General features: G+C 38.8%; 1 long non-coding RNA gene and 1 pseudogene across 2 annotated transcripts in view; one reads left to right on the top strand and one right to left on the bottom strand.

Moving 5' to 3' along the window:
* Window positions 1-21,950, bottom strand: part of LOC131920370 (uncharacterized) — a 121,762-nt gene that overhangs the window by 54,521 nt on the left and 45,291 nt on the right. The window lies entirely within an intron of this gene.
* Window positions 11,719-12,242, top strand: LOC131920369 (mitochondrial import receptor subunit TOM22 homolog; annotated as a pseudogene).

The following is a 21,950-nucleotide window of genomic DNA, read 5'->3' as shown; positions in this document are numbered from 1 at the left end:
AATATGCTCAAATTTGTCTTGAGTTAAGTGAAACAAAATGTACAAAAATTATTAAAGGAGAATTAAGGATATAAACTCTCTAATTCTTGGCTTTTTTATTAAATGGACACATCAGATTATTCATGAGGATGACTGCATTGTAATAAATTGTATTTGGTTTACTGATTTAGAGACATACAATTTCCTCTCATGTGCTACCGCCAATGACTGATTTACAATACTGAATGGTACATGAAAATGTATAAATTAAGAAACATGAAATATGACAGTTTGCAAGGTACCAACCCCTGGGTCTTTATGTAGTTACATATTACAAAGAATCCCCCCACTCAGGACTTGTTTTAAATCTTAGCTCTAGAATGGTTGACAGTGCAGGTTTTATAAAGCCATTTCAGCTGAGTTTCTGATATGTCAATGAATAGTATTGCTAGAGAATACTCAGTTTAGTTTGAATGTCAAATAAACAACGAATGATTTTAATGCGAACCTATTGTCAGTTCAGTTCACTATTTCTGGCAGCCCTCCAGCTGGAGGGAGGAAGATGCACCAGAATCAAGTGGACAGCCCTTGTTTATCTGTTTGTTTGCTTGCTTAGGATATATACGATGTGTTTCAGTACTCTATTCTTTGGGCAGGTCTGGGAAGTGGAAGGCTGAGTGGGAGAGACACTGCCAGCCGCCGCCATGACAAGCAGCATGTGAAGATGCCAGTAAGCCACAAGCCACGTGGCAAGGTATAGATTTATAGAAATGGATTAATTTAAGATGTAAGAACTAAATAGCTAGAAGCCTGAGCCATTAGGCCAAACAGTTTAAATAATATAAGCGTCTGTGTGTTTATTTTATAAGTGGGCTGTCGGACTGCCGGGGCTTGGTGAGACCTGGAGAGGAAATTCTCCATCTACAGGCAGGTGATGAAGTACAGTAACAAAAACTAAAAAACAGTAATTCCTGTTCCAATTGTCCTTCATTCAGACTGCAAAAGCTAATGTCTGGGATTTCTGTTACAATGCAGGGCCTCTCAAGCACTTTGTGTGCATAAGTCATCAGGGAATTCTTTCTTTGAGGGATGAGTTGGGGGACTGGAACTGTGCCTTTTAATCAAGTTCCAGGCCTGTACTGGTACTACTGACTCTTGAAACAGATTTAAGGTAGGAAGAACATACATGTTTTCTAACTGAGGTCTCTGTTGGGTTGAGAATATGAGTCAGTGATTCTATTTTGAACACATTTTTTTTAATTAGCATTTCCCTTTCAATAAAAAGAGGTAAATTTTCTGAGAGCCAAGTGTTAGCCAGAAGATTAGAACTCATATGATTCAGTACAGTATTATAATCGCACTCTTGTCTGAAGAAGGCAGTAACAGTAAGTCTGTAGAAACATCAGAACTTTAATGCCATTTTCATTTACAAGATTTGGTTCTGGTCCATTAGTTCATTTAATGAGCACTTATTAAAGGTCTACCATATACCAGGTACCACTGCAGATCAACAAGGAAAGTGTTTCAGTATGATCCATGAGCATATTTAAACTAGGAACTCTGTCCATGTGATTACTTATAATCATACAAGGCAGAGCCGTCATCTTTACGGCTGAGTTGGCCTCTCCTTAGACCCTCCAAGTAGAGGCTGCCTGTGACTCGAGGGCTTTAGATGTTGGCTCGTCCCATCACTGAAATCTCAGGTCAAATGTCAGCTCCTGAAGACTGTCTTACTTGTCTCTCCTAAGAAGTCAGTGTTTTGTGTTATTGCCATTTTATGTGAGCCAAGCTTTTCTTACTTACTCTTTATACATTATTTTCAGTAACCTACCCAACAAGACTAAGACACTTACCAATAACAAGCTTCTGTGTTTTTCCATGGAGATATACCCTAAGAACTTATGAATTGAAATTTTTTGTTCTTAATCTAAACCTCAAACCAATCAAAATATGCATTTCTGCAAGTACTTGTAAACACTTAAAAAAAGACAAGTTCTAAAGAGTGTGGTTTCTTTGCATAAATCTATCTGGAAAATTTAGGAACCATTCTCACCTAGGAGAACATTATTATTAGAGCCACAGTCAAGTAGTATTTATATTAAATTGGTCCTGAATATTCTTTATGCTTAAATGGTTTATGTAATATCTTTCTAAATGTTTCTTTAAAAAGAACTGAGGAAGTCACAGTATATGATGACATAGAGATCAAACTGTTTTTCCTTACACTCAAAAAAAAGAGAATTAGATGTGGTATACAGGGAAAATTAGTAGAAGAAAATAAAAAAGAGAAGAGAAAGGGGATAATACAACATAAAGTCATTAACATATCTTTTCAAATAATAAGTCAGGAAAAGATTGTGTAGAGTCTCAATGAGTGCAGGAAAGCACAGTCCACTTAGGATGCATCTGAAAGCTTTTTCATTGCTGTACATATGTTATAAAACATTTAAAAGTCATCCTATGATCTTCAGTTGTATAGTTGACATTCATTATTCTTTCTAGAATTGAAGCTATGAGTTTGATGATTAACTGGACTAACCAGTCTCCACATTACAATTAAGGCTAGCCTCTGTGGAAGCTGGATTGCTAATTCACTCACACTGTCACCTAATCAGAATCTGTATCTCAAATCCTGACCACGAAGCCCCAGAAGTTATTGGTCTAATTATTGATCAGGCTAACAAGACTCAGAAGCAAATCGGCCAGCACACTCTGGGCAGCTGAAAACTCCATTACCAGTGCCTCCCCACTGTGCTCTGAATACATTATCGATTTGCTTTAGCTGGAGGTTTTCCTGACACGCTTGTGCATGTAATTAAGTGATCACATGGGACATGTTAAACAGCCTAAAAACTTCCTAGGCTGGAAAAGCTTTGAACACAGCACTGACTCTCTAACTCAACTCTCCCACTCCCAAGCAGGACCTAGGGGATCAATGGCAGCAACACCACATCCTGTACTCAATGGGGAAGAAGTTCTCAGGGCTATGGCTGAATCTCACTTTGCAGAAATTCAAACCTTCTGACCCCACATATTCAGAAAGATAGTGATACCACCTGTTATACTAATAAAATAGTAGTAACAATACCTTAAAAGTATGCACCAAAGAAATCTATACTACTTTTGTTCCTATTCCAAAACACCACCTAGGCTGTCTAGATGTTTGATATGCAATTTACTGTTTCCTGGAAAACAATTTCCCCATTTGCTTTCTAAGTACTTTAATGAGTCCTTTTTTTTTTTTCATTTTTGCAAATAGTCACAAGGTATTTCTCAGTAGATTAATGTAAGGCATCATTGAGACTAAACAGAAGTGTAGATGATTTTGGTTAAGGATTCTCACATGACATAGCCCATACCAACTCTCTCTTATCTGCACCTATAAGCAAATTGTGAATAATACAACGGCATTAAATTGACCTATGTTATTAAAATTAAGCACTGATACAGACTAAGGTAATGTGAGGTCTTCAGAGCACATGTTAAACATTATTGAAAAGTCAGAGTATTATGTGAAGAAAGCTTCATTGACACCAATAAATAAATCTTCAGAAAACTCCATAGAAGCCAGGCAAAGGTGGTACATGCCTTTAATGCTAGCACTCAGAAGGCAGAGGGCAGGTGAATCTCTGTGAGTTCAAAGTCAGCCTAGTTCAAGATCCATGCCATCCAGGGATACATAGAGAGACTGTGTCTTACAATAAATATATGTACCAATGAATGAATGAATCCCATAGAAAAAGTTAAGACTGTCAACATCTTTAGACACAGTGACAGTGCCTAGGAATACCCTAGGAATAATACTACTGTTGTTATTTAATATAGTATAAGATGAAAAGTGAAAATCAGTCATCAGCAGCATGTTAACACACGTCTACTTATCTAAACTGTGTTGAAAGAGTAACCACAGTAGCTATAGCCAACAGGAAGCTCCTTAAACCCTAGGGAAACAATACAACTTCTTTTTTGTTTTACTTCAGTTCTAGGTGAAATGGTATGACCTGTAATTTAAAATACAACACAATGTTAAAATAATGAATAATAATAATGCAACTATTGCAATCGAAAAGAGACGGGATTAGGGGAGAAAATAACTGTGGCTTGGGTGTCTATGCTGTGGTCTTTTCCCTACAGTGAGACCAGAAAAGGATCAAAGGAGTTAGCAGTGAGCATGCCCTCCTCAGTGCTCTGAGGGGTAAGGCTTTAACACCATGAAAAAGTCTTGGGTTCTTCTCTTACCTACTCAGAAAACAGTTGCTATTGATTTAGTTACTGTCAGTCATTTGGATGGATTATGCATATGTGAATTATTATGTGGATATAGTATTGGAGAACCAAGATCCAGAATAGAAGTTAAAAACAAATAGGTTTTTCTTCAATTAACTTGTACACACACACACACACACACACACACACACACACACACACACACTTCAAAAATTGAGTTTCAATTTTAAATAAGGAAATAAGATGATTTCTCATTAAATTATAAAACAAAGTGGTGGGGACATAGTTTGGCAGGTAAAGTGTTTGCTGCACAATATTGAGGATCTGAGTGTGAATTACCAGCACCTATGAAAAAAAAAACAACCTAGTGGTAGGTAGCACCCCAGATTTAGCCAGCTAAACTAGTTGAATTGTTTGTACTTCATAATGAATGAGAAACCAAGTAAAACATACAGTGGAGGGCAGCTAAAGGAGACATCTAACATTGACTTCCAGCCTCTGGACTGGAATTCATTGACATGCACACTTGTGCACACATGTATACACATGTATACACAATATAAAAATATAGAAAACAGTAAGTAGGAACAAAAGACATCTCTGCTTACATTGCCCCATCACTGAAAGGTAAGTTTTATTAGGGAGGAAACTCCTCAACTTACTCACCACTGTATTTCTTAAATGAAGACTTTGGTATTAAATGAGGTTTAAGCAAATAATTTTTATGGTAGATAGTTCTGTATATTAGTGCAAGCAAAATGAAGCACAAACACCAGATTTAAATGTTGTTTTTTAATTAACCTTGGTTTAGCATTCAGACTTAATAGGGCATTATGTAGTCTTCTGCAAGAACATAAGAAGTTATTAAAGTCAGCATATTGGCAAAGAAACTGCTTTCATTAGCACTAACTTAATCATTTGCTATGTTAGTTACTTTCCGTTGCCCTGATAAAATTCCATGACCAAAAGCAACTTAAGGAAGAAAGAGTTTATTTTGACTTACAGTTCCAGAGGGTGAGAGTCCATAATTGTGGGAAAGGTGTGGCATAGCAGTAGGAGCAGAAGGCTAGATGATCACATTTTCATGCATACACAGTAATGCGGAGAAGGGTGAAGCTATAAACCCTCAAGCCCTGCCCACTATGACACATGCAGCAGCAAGGCTTCACCTCCTAGAGGTTCCATAGACTCCCCAAACAGCAGCACCCACTGTGAACCAAGTGATCAAACACGGGAGGCTAAGGGCACCTTTCTCATTTAAAGTACAGTGTAGATCTACTTCTACCTACCAAGACCAATGAAAACTGGTTATTGGCACAGAATTGATGAATATGGGGTTTGACAGGAATGTATTCATTCAGAGTCCTTCTCTCACTAGCCTCTGTAAAAATCCATCTCCACCACACCAGAGAGCCACTTCTCCTCACAAACCATTAGGAGGCATTGTTTCAACAGAGCTGAGTTCAATCTCTCCCTCCATTTCAATAGCATCTAACATAAACCTTCTTTGTTTGCCTATTTAATTCTGTGCAGTATGATTTTTCCTCTATTGTTGCTCTAAAGTACTTCTTTCAAATTATATGTCCTGGGAATGGGACAAAATGAGATGGGAATGGAATTGGGATAGTGAGGATTCTCCGGAAGAGAGAAAACAGCTATCTCATGTTTACAGACACTAAGTCTCAAAATCTGCAAAACTGGCTAGCTAGAGCCCCAAGAGAGCTGAGGAAACAATTCCAGTCTCAAAACTGTGTACTTCCAAATCCAAAGCAGGTGGCCTCAACCTCAGAAGGTCTGATGTTTCAGTTCAAGTTAGAAGACAAGGAAAACGAACAATCCCAGGAGAGCGAGGGGCTTTGTTCTAGTCAAGAAAACCCTGTGTGACCTCAGGAGGAAGGGCAAACTGCTTACTTCAAGCAGATATCACTTCAGGAGTCAATCTTATCTAGAGAAGCCCTCAGTCAGATTCAGAATGACAATGTCTAAGTATCTCGTACTCCATGACCCAGTCAGAAGGATACTACATTAACCATCTTGGCTCTCATCAAGTAAAGCTAGTTTGATTTTTCCTTCCATAAAATATGTGGAATTTTTTGAAAAAAATATCAGAGCAAAGCTCTTCACTCATGACAGACATTTCCAATTTGCAAAGCTACAACAGAAGTATCTGCAGAGCCTTTAAGGAAAAATAGGAGACTGAATGACATGAATACGTACTAGGAAATGTATGTAAATGGCTCAAGAAATCATTTCCTGTCCTTTTGGTAACAGAAAACTCATTGCAGTGTATGCTAATTGTTCTTTTCTATTACAGCTTCCCTTAATTTATGGCAACTGTGACTAAAATCCTTTAAATACATCAATACAATCCACTGTCTCCTGTACAATATGGCTACTTACACATCACTCACACAATCTGTGCTCATTCCTAAAGTCTGGTGGAGATTACATACAATCTCTAAAACCTATGAGCAATGACAACAAAAACATTTTGATATATAGTTCTCATGTGACTAGTTTCCTCACCCTCTCTGGGACATTAAGATGAAATTAACCATTGAATCATATTTGCTGTGGAAACAAGCAAAGCCCAGGTTAGAAACTGATATCAATAGATGAATGCTACTATGTTCAAAATCACTGAAAATCATTGTTCACCCATGTTTTGCTACAAATTCTCATGAAAGGGAGAATTTCCCTTTGCTTACTACAAATCAAGGCTACATTGGTCATCTTTCTTGGTGCTTTTTAACTTTCCCTTCCAATTTTATGCCATAGAAATTACTTACAGCTCCCTTCCATGCCAAGGACTTGAGAAAATTATCTAGTCCCAATTTGCCTACAGCAGTAACTTTCTTAACTCATGTTTCCTTCTATCTTTTCTGATTATTGGGGAGAGAAGAGAGTTTTCAGTTCTGTTCCCATTAATGTTTTATTTCCCAAGTTCTCTATCATATAGACTTGACAAATTGTGTTTGTCCCTGATTTAGGCTAAATCACATTTGTGAAGCTAACAACAAATGTACCTACACATATATCTTGTGCCACCCTTTGTTTCTTGGCAATCTGGTCACTGCTCTGTTAGTGCAAAAAGAAGAGGAAGGTCACTTGCAAGTTTAGATGGCAATATACATAAATCTTTCTTTTAAGTTAATAAAAGGAGAACAAAGTATTGACTCTGCATAGACCAAAGGAACACTAACGGGCCGTGTAGAGATAAATATTTAAGGAGATTGTCCTTGCTCTACTTCTCAACACCATTGGCCAAAGTCTCCTTTAACTCCTGAGAGTTTACTACCCCCTGTGGATCCTGCAGACCCAAAGTCTCTGCACGGTGATTAACAGATTCCGTGCAGTGCTGGGCCTGAATCCAATAATTCTCTTCTTGAAAATTGCTGAACCTTGATGCATCGGCACAGCACAGAAAAGAACCTGTCGCTGGGGCTTGGTCCTCATTACAGCACAGAGAACTCAGGAGATTGTTTACATGGCTGGGGCATCTTCCTTGAGGGTGGCTAATTAGTGTTTCCCTGGGGCTTCTGATTTGTGAATACATAAGGGCAGTCATCACCAGCTAACTGCGGGGGGAGTGTACCTAAGCAATTTCACCCAGTCAACTGACAACAGCTTGAAGCGATATTAGCCCCGTTACATGAAGACAAGTGCTCTCCACCCAACGACACTGTAGACTGGCACCACTCAATAAATCACTGCAGCATCCTTGAAAGCTGAGCATCGGTTCTAAGTCATTAATTTTAGCGAGGTGTTTTGACAGGATGTTTTGAGAGCATGAGAGAACACATTCAAAGTGTGCATTCTTGAACTAAATTACAAAGAGCAAATTCTTCTAAGTTACTGTCCTGGCAAACCATTAAGTCCTACAATTATCAAATAAAACCCCTGACAGTATCTTCTCACTCAGGATGTGACAATGTAATACTGACGCTACTCAGCCTCTACCTCCATAGCATTATCAAAAGCTTCAAAGGCAGGTCTCTGAATACTTGAATAAAACTAAGCATACAAACAAGTTTCCCCTTATTGGCCAAAAACTAACTAATGTTACCCAAATTGCCACATGATGATCAAACCAATACACTTAGGAAATTGAAAGTGAAATACAAAATAAATTTATGAAAGCTATATTTTAAATACAATATGGGAAAGAGCAGTGTCACGTGACAGCACCCTCTAGTAATCTAATATTTGAGTAGCATTTTGTTGTTATTCCACGAACTTACTGCCAACAGACATTCTAGTAGGTACTGGGATGTTCAACATTTCAAGGAATACTACAAACGACATGTGCTGTTCCAGGAAGTCATGTGACAATATTCTCTAAAAAGAAGCCGTTCTTTTTTATTTCATGAGACTCCATTAAGAGAGTAGACCACTGTCAATACACAATAAGATGTGTAAACATTTTTTCATTTATTTATTTTTACTTAGGGGTGTGTGTGTGTGTGTGTGTGTGTGTGTGTGTGTGTGTGTGTGCCACATGTATACGGGTGCTTTTAGAAGCCAGAAGAGAATGTCAGATCCCCTGGAGTTGGAGTTACATGCATATGTGACCTGTTTGATGTGGGTGCTGGGAACAGAACTCAGGTCCTCTGAAAAAGCAATGAGTACTCTTAACCTCTGAGCCATCTTCCCAGCCCAATATGTAAAAATTTTGATGGCAGAGAATTGAAGATTTCTAAAGAAGCCAGAGAAATAGGATACAAGTCTATCAAATGATGTTATTCTCTAATGAAGTAGAATTAAATTATCAAAAAAAACTGTTGAACACAAAAGAAAAATTATTGTTTTATTTAAAATATTCTTCAAAGACATTTTATTGATTTAATAAAGAAAAGTTTAAATTAAACTGTATTCAAATTTAGAAATTATTATCCACATACCCCTTGATTCCATGGTGTTTGAAAAGCTTCCAACACAATTCCCTGTGTTCTTGTAACCTCTCAGAAATCCACTCTCTCCACCGATAAGTCATAATAAGCACAGTGTATCTGGGACAAGTAAAGATTCCTGTACTTAGTGCTATTCTCTGCACATACGCTCCATACACTGAGCTTTTCTTACAAAATGCCCGAGGCTGGCTACACACAACCCTGATAGCGGCTCAGACGCCCTGCATCTCCCCACTAAACTTCACTGCTCCTAAGTCAAAAGCATGTGACAAACAAGGTTAAAGAGCAGCCGTGCACTTTCCCGTGTCTGTTTTACATTTGCTGCTGTAGTTACTATGGCTGCAGGATTAACAGTGGGATCAGGACACAGACCCTTCTCTCTAGGCAGACAAATTTATGCGGCCAGACTTGCTGAAGTCGCAGTTTATAAGCATGCAAGTTAGGATGATATGTGATTAAAAAAATCAATAAACCCCAAATATCAATTTAATTGACTTCTTTATGTGACACCTATCATTTTCTTGCATGAACGGTTGCTTGTTTCATTATGTATCACTGGATGAGCTGAGGGTACAAGGCTCACATTAAAAAACATGTTTTACAACATTTCCTTTTTTACTTTTCAAAATATTTCATCTAGAAATTGAACACTTTTCAAGAATGAACTATAAATTCATAAGTAGAAATAGTTCTTGTCCTTTGTTTTTTGACTCTGATTTCCAGAAACTCCAAAATTTCCCTCTAATCAAAGACAAAATAGACTTGGCTCCACTTTAAACAGAAACTGTTGTTTTACAAGAAATAAACTTTTCAACTGTGAATTTTGCATATATTAAATTTTCACCATTTTAAGTGAACAGATGATAACGTACCAGCAGATTTCTCCTCCACATGCAATGATTTTAACTGTCTCACCTCTTTCATGCTTTTTGAATTTTCTTGAATTTTTATTCCAATTATAAATTCCTTATGCCTCTATTTATTCTTCTCAATAATTGAATTTTTGTTTGAAATACGATGATGTCTTATATTTTAGGTGACCATATGTTACTATTTTCTAGGACACTCCCAGATTAAATCTAATGTCCAGGCATTAATCCAGTGTAGCACTTCTTCCTTAATTTTATATTTTTCAAAGCAAGTATTGTCACTAAAAGTTGCATAAAATAAAGAAGAATGACTTTTAACATCACCAGATTTTTTCATTTCTTGCCGTAATTTCACCTAGTTTGTGCAAGAAGCATGTGCAACATAACATAACCATAACAACCTTATGGTTAAATATAAAAACTGTTCCATAGTAACCCATCTCTTCCCAGTATTTTCTACATACATTGTAACAAACAGCATTATGAGCCAAACTCCACCCATTGTAGTAGATAGCATTCTGAGGCCAAAAAGAGCTTGAGTTGAAATACCAATGGCTAGTCAACTCCTCTGGTCTTGACCAATAAATAGTAGAGAAATAGCGTCATGGCTATTCACTTTGGGTCCTATCCAAGTGTGGTAGAGGCCATGCAGGAAGTCATCAGGTCACTAGTAGTTGAACTTTGAGCAAAGATACAACAAGTAAGTCATGCAAGGAAACAGCCTCTAATTACAGTGTTCATAGGAAGCAAGATGAGTAAACTTAATAGAGTTGATCTTTCCAATAGGAAGTCATTATTACTATTCAAATTTAAATCACTAAAATTAAATACAATTAAAAACGCAATTCCTCAGTCACACTAACCACATTTCAAGTGCACAAGAGCCGTATCTGACAAATAGCTACAGTAGTAGACTGCGGGATCACAGGCCTTTTCTATAAATTACCAAATCTCTAGTGAGCACAGCTGATGCAATGCACAGTCTGCAGCACCCTACACCTGGCCGTTTAAATATATAAAGCATTTACTGGTGGAGCTGGAAGGAGAAAGAACAATGAAATAAAGGGAGGACAGTGCAATGTTCTGCTTTTAACTGTGGACAGATCATCTGGAAAGCATACCAATAAAGTGTGGACTCAGCAGTCTAGAGTGGAGAGGAAAGGAGTTCATGAGACTCCATCCCTAACTGAGGAGCTACGGAGAGCTTTAGCTCTAGAGAAGAGGGAGTCCATTTTCGTTAAGAGTATGGTCCGCCTTTCTCTGTGGGTTGATTCCACACCCTGTACGATATGAGCAGCACAAACTGGATTCAATAGTTTACTTTTAAAAAAGGGAAAAAAACACACAAGGTGGGGCGGTGATGGGGTGTATCTTAGAGGAGTTAGGGAGAAGAGAGGAGGTGAATATGATTAAAAGTAATTTATAAAATTCTCAACTTTAATTATTCTTAATTAAATACTTTAATGTGGACCTGAACAACACTATAGGTAGTATACAACAGACATTAACAGTCTCCACATGGACTAATATCTTAAACAATTCAATAGCAAGAAAACAAATAGACAAATTGAAAAATGGGCAAAAGACCTGAACAAAGATTTCTGTAAATAAATAAGACAAATGACCGAAAGTTATATGGGAAAATGCTCAATATCACTCACTTCTCAGGAAATGCAAACTGCAACCACAGTGAGATATTCTTTCCTATTTGTTAGAATACTTTTCATCAAGCCATGGCCGCTGCCGTCGCTGCAGCTGGTGCTGGGGAGCCTTTGTCCCCAGAAGAATTGCTCCCGAAAGCCGAAAGCCGAGGCGGAGAAGGCCGAGGAGGAGCTGGAAGAGGACTAAGAGGACGAGCTAGATGAGACCCTGTCGGAGAGACTCTGGGGTCTGACGGAGATGTTTCCGGAGAGGGTCCGGTCTGCCGCCGGAGCCGCCTTTGATCTCTCGCTCTTCGTGGCTCAGAAGATGTACCGGTTTTCCAGGGCAGCTTTGTGGATTGGGACCACTTCCTTTATGATCCTGGTTCTTCCTGTTGTCTTTGAGACAGAGAAGTTGCAAATGGAGCAACAGCAGCAACTGCAGCAGCGGCAGATACTTTTGGGGCCTAACACAGGGCAGTCAGGAGGAATGCCCAGGGCTCTACCTCCACTTCCTGGAAAGATCTAGACCGTTACTTCGATATTTGTCCTGGTGGGAGAACTTTGAAATCAGTTGTGTTTGAACTGCTGGTTGTTTGGACTTTTTAGTCTTTTTTTTTTTTTTTTTTTTTTAAAACTTTGGCACATGGATCTATTTAAACCTGGTGGGAACTTTCTCCGTTTCTCATGGGGAGACTCCACTTGCACCTGTGCCCTTCATAATGCTCTCACTTACTTCCTGTTCTCAATCTGATACTAGAGTACAGCCATGGGAAGGTTACTCCACGTTATCCCTTTAGAAAATTGCTCCTATTGAAGTTCTCACAGGTCCCTTGTGGGGAAGAAGTAAGCACCCCTGACCATTAAGGCCTTTTTTTTTTTTTTAAACGAATGGAGATGTCTGGGCCCTGTAAACAATGTGAAGCTGACAAAATCCATTACAGCTGCCGTTAAAAACAGTCCCCAGGAATCGCTGTATGTTGGAGAGAAGCGAGGCTGGCTGTAGCTTTAGCCAGACGGGAATGAGAACAGAGCGGGCACCCATTTCCTCTGCACATGTGGCTGTTAGAGACCTGTGTGTTGTGTAAAAAAAGAAGTCAGTGCTCACTTTTTGTATTTAAATATTAAAAGACCTCCAACTGAAAGTGTCAAAAAAAAAAGAATACTTTTCATCAATATGATAAAAGATAACAAGTACTGATATGTGTGGACAAAAAGAAATTGTTATACAGTGTTAATGGGATGTAAATTAATATAGCCATCATAGAAAAAGTATGGAGGTTCCTCAAAATTTTAAATGATCTATTAACTTCTTTCAAATATATTCAAAGGCTACAAAGTCAATATATTGAAGAAATAAATGTACTTCTGTGTTTACTACACATAATTCACAATAACCAAGATACAGAATTTACCTACAAGCCTATCAGTGGATGAATGGATAAAGAAAGTATATTGAATGTATGCAGTAGAGTACTCATCATCCATAAAAAAGAATTCTACAGTATGGGACAATGTAGGTCAACCCAGGAGACTGGTGTAGTAGAATAAGGCAGGCAAAGCAAGGTAACTATAACATGACCTCACTTGTACATGGAATCTACAAATGTTGAACTGGTAAAGGCAGAAGCAAGGTCTAGGGAGATTAGGAAGATGCAATCTAAGAATGTAAACTTTAAACTAGATAGGACAAATAAGGTCAATAAATCTATTATATGGCAGGATGTGGGTAAATTTAATAATATATTGTATACTTAAAATGGTTAAAGCTACAGATTTCTAACTGTTCTTTCCACAAAATTAAGTACATGAGACAATGAATATTGCACTTAGTTAGATTTAATCATTGAACAAGTGCACAAGTATCAAAACAGGGTTGCATATTAAAAATACATATTTTTTTCTTAAACTAAGTGTGATGTGGCTCACAAATATGTTTAGACTTCATGAGTAATACGCTTGAACAAGTCTTTTGTGGACACGTTTTAACAGCTCTTCAGCAAAACGTAAGGGCAGAGTTGTAAAGCAGAGAGGGGCTCTGTACAATCTCAACATCATGGAAAGCTTGCCCACATCTTCAGTATGCACTATTGGTACGCAACATGCCTCACTAAGACCTTGGTAATCAGTAACAGGAAATGCTTTTTCATGTATTATTTGCCACAGTAGTCTTGAACTCATAGTCCTCCTGCCTCCACCCTCTGAGCACTTACACTTACCTTTAACTAACATACCCAATCTTTTGTCTAACAGGCATGGAAACATTGTAACAACGTTGCAACTATTTTTAAAACAACCTGATCAAAAGCAACCTGAAGAGGAATGGGTTTATGTACCATACACTCCCAGGTCACAGTTCATCATGTCAAGAAATCCGGACAGGAATTCAAGGTAGGAACCATGGATGTTCAAGGAGGGATGTTGCCCACTGGCTCACTCTCCAGCTCACTCCTTCACTTAAGCTTGGCCAGCTTTCTTACACAGTCCAGGGCAACTTAGAGATTGTGCTGTCTACAATAGACTGTACTCTCCTACATCAATTAGCAATCAAGACAGTGTCTTATGGACATGCCGACTGGCCAATCTGATCTAGGTGACTCCTTAATTGAGATTTTTTTCCCCTTAGATGGCTCTAGGCTGTGTCAGGATGACAAAGCTAATTAAGACACTGCCTTGGATATTTTATCTTAGGAATCTTAAAAATTGCCAAAAATAAAATAATACCTCTGTGATACTAGCAAAACATCTTTAGATTTTTTCAGGAATTCTAACTCTATCTATCTATCTATATCTATCTATCTATCTATCTATCTATCTATCTATCTATCTATCCATCTGGTTCCTGGGATCAGAGGATTGAAGCCCAGTTCACCCTGCACATGGTAGACAAGTGCTCATTCCCTGACCTACATTTCAACCCTTCTAATTTTCTTGTGGTTGAAAATGACTTTCAAAGTCTCTCTTACATTATTTCACACCAACTATTTGCATATCATGGTTCACATTCTCATATTCTTCAAACTTGTGAAAATTAAAGCAACACAAAATTCTCCTCTTGATGTTTTAAATTCCATAAAGTCAGATATTTTTCTAGGACCTAACACCAACTTCAGTTGGAGTGAGTATGTGTATGGTGTGTGTGTGTGTGTGTGTGTGTGTGTGTGTGTGTGTGTGTGTGTCCTCTGAGAAATTACACAGCTCATTGAGTATCTTTCAACTTGGGGTAAAGTAAAAGGTATTCTGATAAAGGCGAGAGTAACACTCAAGGCAAGAATACATTGAGGAGAAGAGATGAATGTCTGAAAAGGTGCCAAAACCAAAAATCTTGCCTTGAGTAAGAGGAAGTAGGAAATTTGTAAACACAGAAGTCGTCAACATTACTCCATACTGCTTTGTAAATTGTAAAACGCCTGTGATGAAGTTGTGCCAAAAGCAAGCATTTCAAAGTAACAGTTTACATTGTGTCTCTCCATGCATTCACTGTATTTACGATATCATGCAAGTAAGTATCCCAGAAATACCAGTGGGCTGGAATTTCCCAGCTGTACGTCTCTCTATGGGAACATAGCTTATATTTCTCAGCCGTACATCTCTCTGTTGGAACATAGCTTATATTTTTGTTCCTAACAAGTTATTTGAAGGGGACCATCAGAAAAAGATGAATATTAAAGAGAGGTAAATGATAGAACACCACTGCTTTGATGGAACTGAAGATTTTTCTTTTTTTCTGAAAAAGAAAAATCAAATTAGATTATCCCTTCCATTAAGAATGTAGTATTCTAAACATTTGTTTAGAATTGTCTCAAGAAAGTACTAGCATCAGACTGGGATAAAAAAGAAATTCCAGATGAGATGTGGAACTAGTAAGTTGTCCTTTGTGTCTTAATTTCTGGTCTTTAGTGCTCCTGTTGGGAGGGAGACTGAGTTCAGTACCTGGAATCCAGCTCCCAGCACTGCTGTGCAGTCTATCTGCCAAGTCACCAGGGCTTCTCTATACCGCTCTTCTTCAGTTTTTCATTGAGAATAATAATAACACTCTTGGTCTGGATTTGCTTCTGTTGCTATGAAAAATACCATGCCCACAAGCAACTCGGGGAGGAAAGGGTTAATTATGCTATCTGTTCCAGTCACAATTCATCACTGAAGGAAGTCAGGACAGGGATCTGAGCAGAAGTGGTGTGGAGGAACACTGCTTATGACTTGCTCATAGTGTCTTGCTCAGATCACTTTCTTATACAACCAGGACTACCTGGCAGGGGACGGCATTCCCCACAGTGGACTGGGTTCTCCATAACAATCATTAATTAAGAAAATGTCTTTGTTTGTGTCAAGTAGATAAAAACTAACCAGCACCCACAGTGCTGGGAGCTGGATTCCAGGTACTGAACTCAGTCTCCCTCCCAACAGGAGCACTAAAGACCAGAAATTAAGACACAAAGGACAACTTACTAGTTCCACATCTCATCTGGAATTTCTTTTTTATTTTTAGCTCAAAGTAGTTATATGAAGAGTAAGAAATGTAGAGAGCAGAGTAAGAGATTAAGGAAGTATTACATTTCCAGAACTCAGAAGCAGGCCTTGAACCCACAGCAGAGTCCAATATATTGTGGCCACTCAATAAACCTGTCAGGTTCTTCTAATAAATTACTTACTACTAAGATTTGAAAACAAAAATGAGATAAAATGATTTCCATGTTCTGGTCTCTGGTGACAGTGGGATAATTAAATAATGCAGAATTAAAAGTCAGCCATTATCCAAAAAGCAACTTTTTACACTTAGCATTTAACTTGAATAGATATACAACTATGCATTTTACTTTTTTGTTAACTATAAGATTCATGTAATCATGACCCAAACCATGAGAAGTTGAGACAGATAAAACAAGGCCAGAATTAACTTTCAGAAGAACTAGAATCAGTTAATAAATGGCTATAAAAAAAGTAATTCTGCAGTCCCTTGTTCTGAAGCCAAAGATGAAAATACAAAGGGAGAAGGGAGCCAGAGAAGGGATTTACAGACCGCCAAATGGAATTTGATTCAGTAGATTGAATGACAATCCCTAATGACTAGATAGAATATGCACAGAGCAGAGTACACAGCTGATGGTCATTCAGTCACAAGCTCTCTAGAGGTGACCACCAGAGCAGACAACAACAGTTGGGTGGAAATGTAAATGGTGGCCAGATACTGGCTAGCTTATTCAATCCTCTAAGAACCGAGGATCAGACAGGAGCTAAGAGACTGAAGAAATGGGATTCACAACTAGTAGGCCACCAAATGAGACCCAAGATTGCCACTCATACTGGGAGAGCAAGAACAAAATCTACCACAGAACTGATTGGGGCTGACCAATGTGCCACCTTCCTATGTCTTTTAAATGTAGGACAGTGTCAATCTTTAGATCTAGAAGAGGCAAGAACCACAGAGGAGAGGTATCCCGGTAAAAATGCTGGGCTATAGGTTATCACAGGGTCTCTTTCAAAAAATTTCAGAAGCAAGAGGTTTTATATAAAAGGTCGGCTACTGTCATGAGAAAAATGAGATGGGAAAAGGAAAGTAATCATAAATGTTCTCACTAATACAGGAGGAAAAACAATACTTTAGTTGTAAGTAACAACCTTCTGCTCAATATTATTCTAAGGAAAAAGTTTATTTATAGCTAATAATAATGTATTTTTAGATAACCACTCATACCATAGGAATGTATTCTTACTCATGCTGTGAACATTTTATTGAATATCTTCAGAGAGGTTCTTTAGACTAGTGATTAAAAATACGAACTTGGGACTTGAACATCCTAGGTAGTGATGTGAGATTCATAATTTACCACTTGTATGATCCTGAACAAATGGCATAACATCTCTGTACCATAGCTTTCTAATGTGCAAAATGGGCATCAACCATAGCACTTGCCTGAAAAAGTTGGTGGAACTCATATACATTGTATGATTCTGGTACCAATGGTACCAGGCTCATCCTAAGCACTATCATGCTGCTTATCACTATGGTCAAGTGCCTAACATATATTTTCAAGAAATATCTGTTGAGTTCTTTTTGGGATAGATATTGCAGACAGAACTCTCTAAAAACAGATAGTGAGACATTATTTGATATATGGCATTTTTTAACCATATTCAACTTGGCCGAAGAGAAGAAGAAATGAATATGACCGAGCAGAAAGAGGAAAGGTACAAACCAAGCCCAACAAAGCTTTCAGACAATTCCATAAGAAACCTACATATTGTAAAAGACCTGGACATTTTCTCAACATGAGCAGAAGTGATTAAGCCTTTATCCCCGACCACAAGTAGATATTACATGGGTGTGGTGATTTGAATGAGACTGTCCCCCATAGGCTCAGATGTTTGAATACTTGGTCTCCAGTTGATAGAATGGTTTAGCAAGGATTGGGGGGTGTGGTCTTGTTGGAGGTGGTGTTACTGGGGGTGGGCTTTGAGTTTTAAAGCCCATGCCATTCCCCTCAAGCTTTCTCTGTCTCTTGTTTGTGGGTTAAGTTTTAAGCTCCTAACTACTGCTATAGCACAATACCTGCCTGCCTTCTCCCATGCTCCCTGCCATGGTGGCCATAGATTCTAACCCACTGAAACTTTCAGCCCCAAATAAACCCCTCTCTAAGTTGTCTTGGTCACAGTGTCTTAACACAGCAGTAGAAAAATAACTAAGACCATGGGGAAACAAGTGTTCAGCAGTAGAGAAGAGAGGAAGCCTTGAGTGAATGTGTAAAGAGAAGGTGAAGTCCTGGGTGAATGTGCGTTATTGACAAGGACTAATGCCTCAGACTCATGGAAATTGGTAAACTCTTCCTCTAGTCAAGTTCATGAAATTGTCAAAGACTTCCTCTGGTCCATGTGTTGAGAGTTGGCAGTGTGTGCAAAAACTAGCAACCTCAACCTCTTCCCCCTAGACAGATGTATACAGTCTAAGAACTATAGAGACCTCCCACTGAGACTAGCTAATTACATGTCCCTTTGCTATCCCTAATAAATGTGCTGAGGATACAGGTTTGTTGCTGGTAGTTGATGCTGCTGCATCAGAGAAAACAAGACCTACCCAATCCCAGTTTTTCTGTGTGTTTCTGTGTCCGTCCTTTCTTTATGCCCACATCACCCTCCTCAAGTTTCCAAGATCAAGATATTCTGAACACAGAAAATGGCAACCTTACTACTAGAACTCTCATGGTCAAATGAGGGGATGTTCCTGAGAGAAATGTGCAAATAAAGGTAAAGATAAAAATAAAGAGTCGGAAGCTGGCTGGTGGTGCACGCCTTTAATCCCAGCAGTACTCGGGAGGCAGAGGCCGGAGGAGTTTGAGGCCAACCTGGTCTACAAAGTGAGTTCCAGGACAGGCTCCAAAGCTATACAGAGAAACCGTGTCTCAAAAAAACAACAAAAAAAAGATAGATAGATAGATAGATAGATAGATAGATAGATAGATAGATAGATAAAAATAAAGGAAGAGGGGGCTCAATTCTAAGCATTGGTTTTAAAACACGGGACCAGTAGAATCTAGAGAAAGGCAGATTACATATTAGTACTAGTGAGATTTTGAGGAGTCTTGGAGGTGGGTGGAGATACTGCTGCTTCATAGTTTTCTAGACTATGTTTGGGAGACACGCCTTTGGTTTCCAGAGGAAGAGACAGTGGATCTGGCTGCTTGGAAAGAAATGGGAGAAGGATTGAGGGATGGAATGCATGTCTGAGGAAACCATATTCCCATTTTCACTTTTGGTTTATGCAGTGTTTTACACCATAGATCCATTTCCTCACAAAAGGGCAGGCTCTGTGAAATTGGATCCCAGAAGGGGCCAGCAACCAATTACACTAGTCTTTGCAAGCTTATCAATGAATTAATGTATCTGTCGTAAGGGCATGGAGAGCATTGTCCACCAACAGAGAAAACCTTGTTGCTAACTGAGATTTACCAGGCCTGGGAGTAGGAAATGTAGCCACACGTGGTGGACCACCTCCTCCCTACCCTTGGCTACGGTGCTGTTCTTGGCTGAGGCCCCAGGGTCCTCTTGGGTGGTAACACATTGAGAGGACCTGGGGGCCACTGAAGGGCTGACTGAGCTCCACCTTGGGGAAGGAGCTCCAGCCCTTCCTCTTAGTGGAATCAAGGCCAACGGTGGCTGCTTATGGTTACCCAGCTCTTACAAGTATCATGGAAAGACATATTGCAAGCAGAAGACATTTCTGGTTTTCTAGTGTTTCCAGTTTTAAGCAGGATGACCCAAATAACCCAGGCCAGAGGCCATATTGTTTTCTTTTCCTCTTCTCAGGATGGTGTCCAGCATTCCAGTGAACTTCCCCTGGACCAAACATGAAGATATGTCATGAACATCTAAGAAATCAGACAGGGGTACTTAGCTAGAGATCACTCTTGACCCTCTGCCATACACATAAATATTTAAATCATAAAACAAATGAACTAACTAATAAAGTGTGATCTATATTATTCTACCATGCCAAATACATGTTAGAACAACCTGGAATGCTGAGCTCCAATCTGAAATTCATAAGTGTCTCAGATTTTCCTGAAGAGCATGGAGGAATGGGGGAATTTTTATTTCTGAACCACAGGCCTTCTGTTACTATTCACCATTCCTATCCAAAATATGAGGTGCCTTGAGTCACCTGTGAGGATTTTGGGCCCAGATCTAAGTTCAGTGTCCTGTCATTCAGATATAGTTGCTCAAGATACACAGAAGTATGATCTAGGTTCACTGAGGCAGAGATTCCTAAAAAATGTTAGAGAATGGAGAAATAGAGCTCAATACAAGCAAGCTGCCAAGCACTGAGTGTACATGCATTCATTTCTCTATGCTCTCAGCTGGGGATGTGATGTGTCTAGCTATTAGAAGTTCCTTCCTTGACTTGCCCACAATGATGGCTTGTAACTAGAATTGTAAGCTGATACAAAGCCCCTTCTCTCCTGTTACAAAGATGGACTGAGCAGAGTTGGGCCCAGGAGTGGACAAGGCTGTGTTCACAAGGTAAATCACTCAGTATCAATCTAAGGAACACTACCAGATATAATTAAGAACATTGATGTTTATCTTACTAATTTATAGTTGTGGGTATCAAACAGAAAATTATTTTAAACACTGTTGTAAACTTCCTTGATACGTTGTGTAAGAGGTATTGCTCTAGATGATCGTAACTGTCATTGCTGTGTATTGCCCTTTCTGCGTTGTGAATATATGTGGTTCTGAAACTATTAGATATGTGAACTTAGGAAACTACTTCACAGATCTGGGTCTGGAATTCCTCTTTCAAGCTTCTTTTCTATACTTCATAGAACTGTATTATAATTGCCAATTTTCTTTATTCAATTAGGCACTATTTCTGCTGCCATTCATCCGTGCTTTCTCATTCTGTCCCTTTCTTGCCTCTTTGTTAAAAATGGCATGCATTTTGTTTCGTTATTTTTATACTTCTGAAGGAAAATTAAAAAATAAAATGCCTTTTTTAACGTTTGAAACCAAATGCTAGGCAAGGGGCTGTGGAGTTGGAGGCCAAAAAATCTAATCAGGAGTACTTGACCACATGCCTTTCAAGGGCAAATCCATGACTGACTTGTCCTTGTAAACACTGGCACTTAGCTCTTTAGCTTGTAAGTAAGGGGACTTCACGGGTCTGCACCAGGTCCTCTGTCTATGTGTTATGGCTGTTAGTTTGGTGGTTTTGTGGGATTCTTAACAGTGGGAATGGGTGAATCTCTGATTCTTTTGCCTGCTCTTGGGACTCTATTCCCCCATTGGGTACCTTGTACAGCCTTGATATGAGGGGTTTTTTTTAGCTTTCTTGTTGTATCTTGTTTTGTCCTGTTTGGCTTCATTTCTTGGAGGCCTGCTCTTTTCTGAAGAGGAAATGGAGAGGGAATGGATCTGGGGAAGAAGGGAGGTGGGGAGGGGGAGCTGGGAGGAATAGAGGCAGGGGAAACAGTGATTGGGATATATTGTCTGAGAGAAGAATTTATTTTCAATAATAATAATTTTAAAAAGACTTAAATAGTACCTAGAAGACTATACTTTCAGAGATCATTTCTCTAGTTTGTAAAATAGCAATTAGATCTTAAACAAATGATTGGATAATTCTTTCCATGATTAACAAAAAGATAAATGCCAACTCTTATTCATATACTACGCTACATAATTATAGTGCAATCAAAATCACAACGGTCAAAGCAGAAAATAAAAAGAGAAACTGGAAGCTTAGACAGGGGGAGACCTGTTAGAAAAGGGTGCAGTGGTTTGAGAAAGGATGGCCCCCATAGGGCCCATAGGCTCACATATTTGAATAC

The sequence above is a fragment of the Peromyscus eremicus genome, chromosome 10 (genome assembly GCF_949786415.1).
Source record: "Peromyscus eremicus chromosome 10, PerEre_H2_v1, whole genome shotgun sequence".
Lineage (NCBI taxonomy): Eukaryota > Metazoa > Chordata > Mammalia > Rodentia > Cricetidae > Peromyscus > Peromyscus eremicus.
The sequence above is the reverse complement of the archived record's forward strand: the minus strand, read 5'-3'. Positions and strand labels throughout refer to the sequence as shown.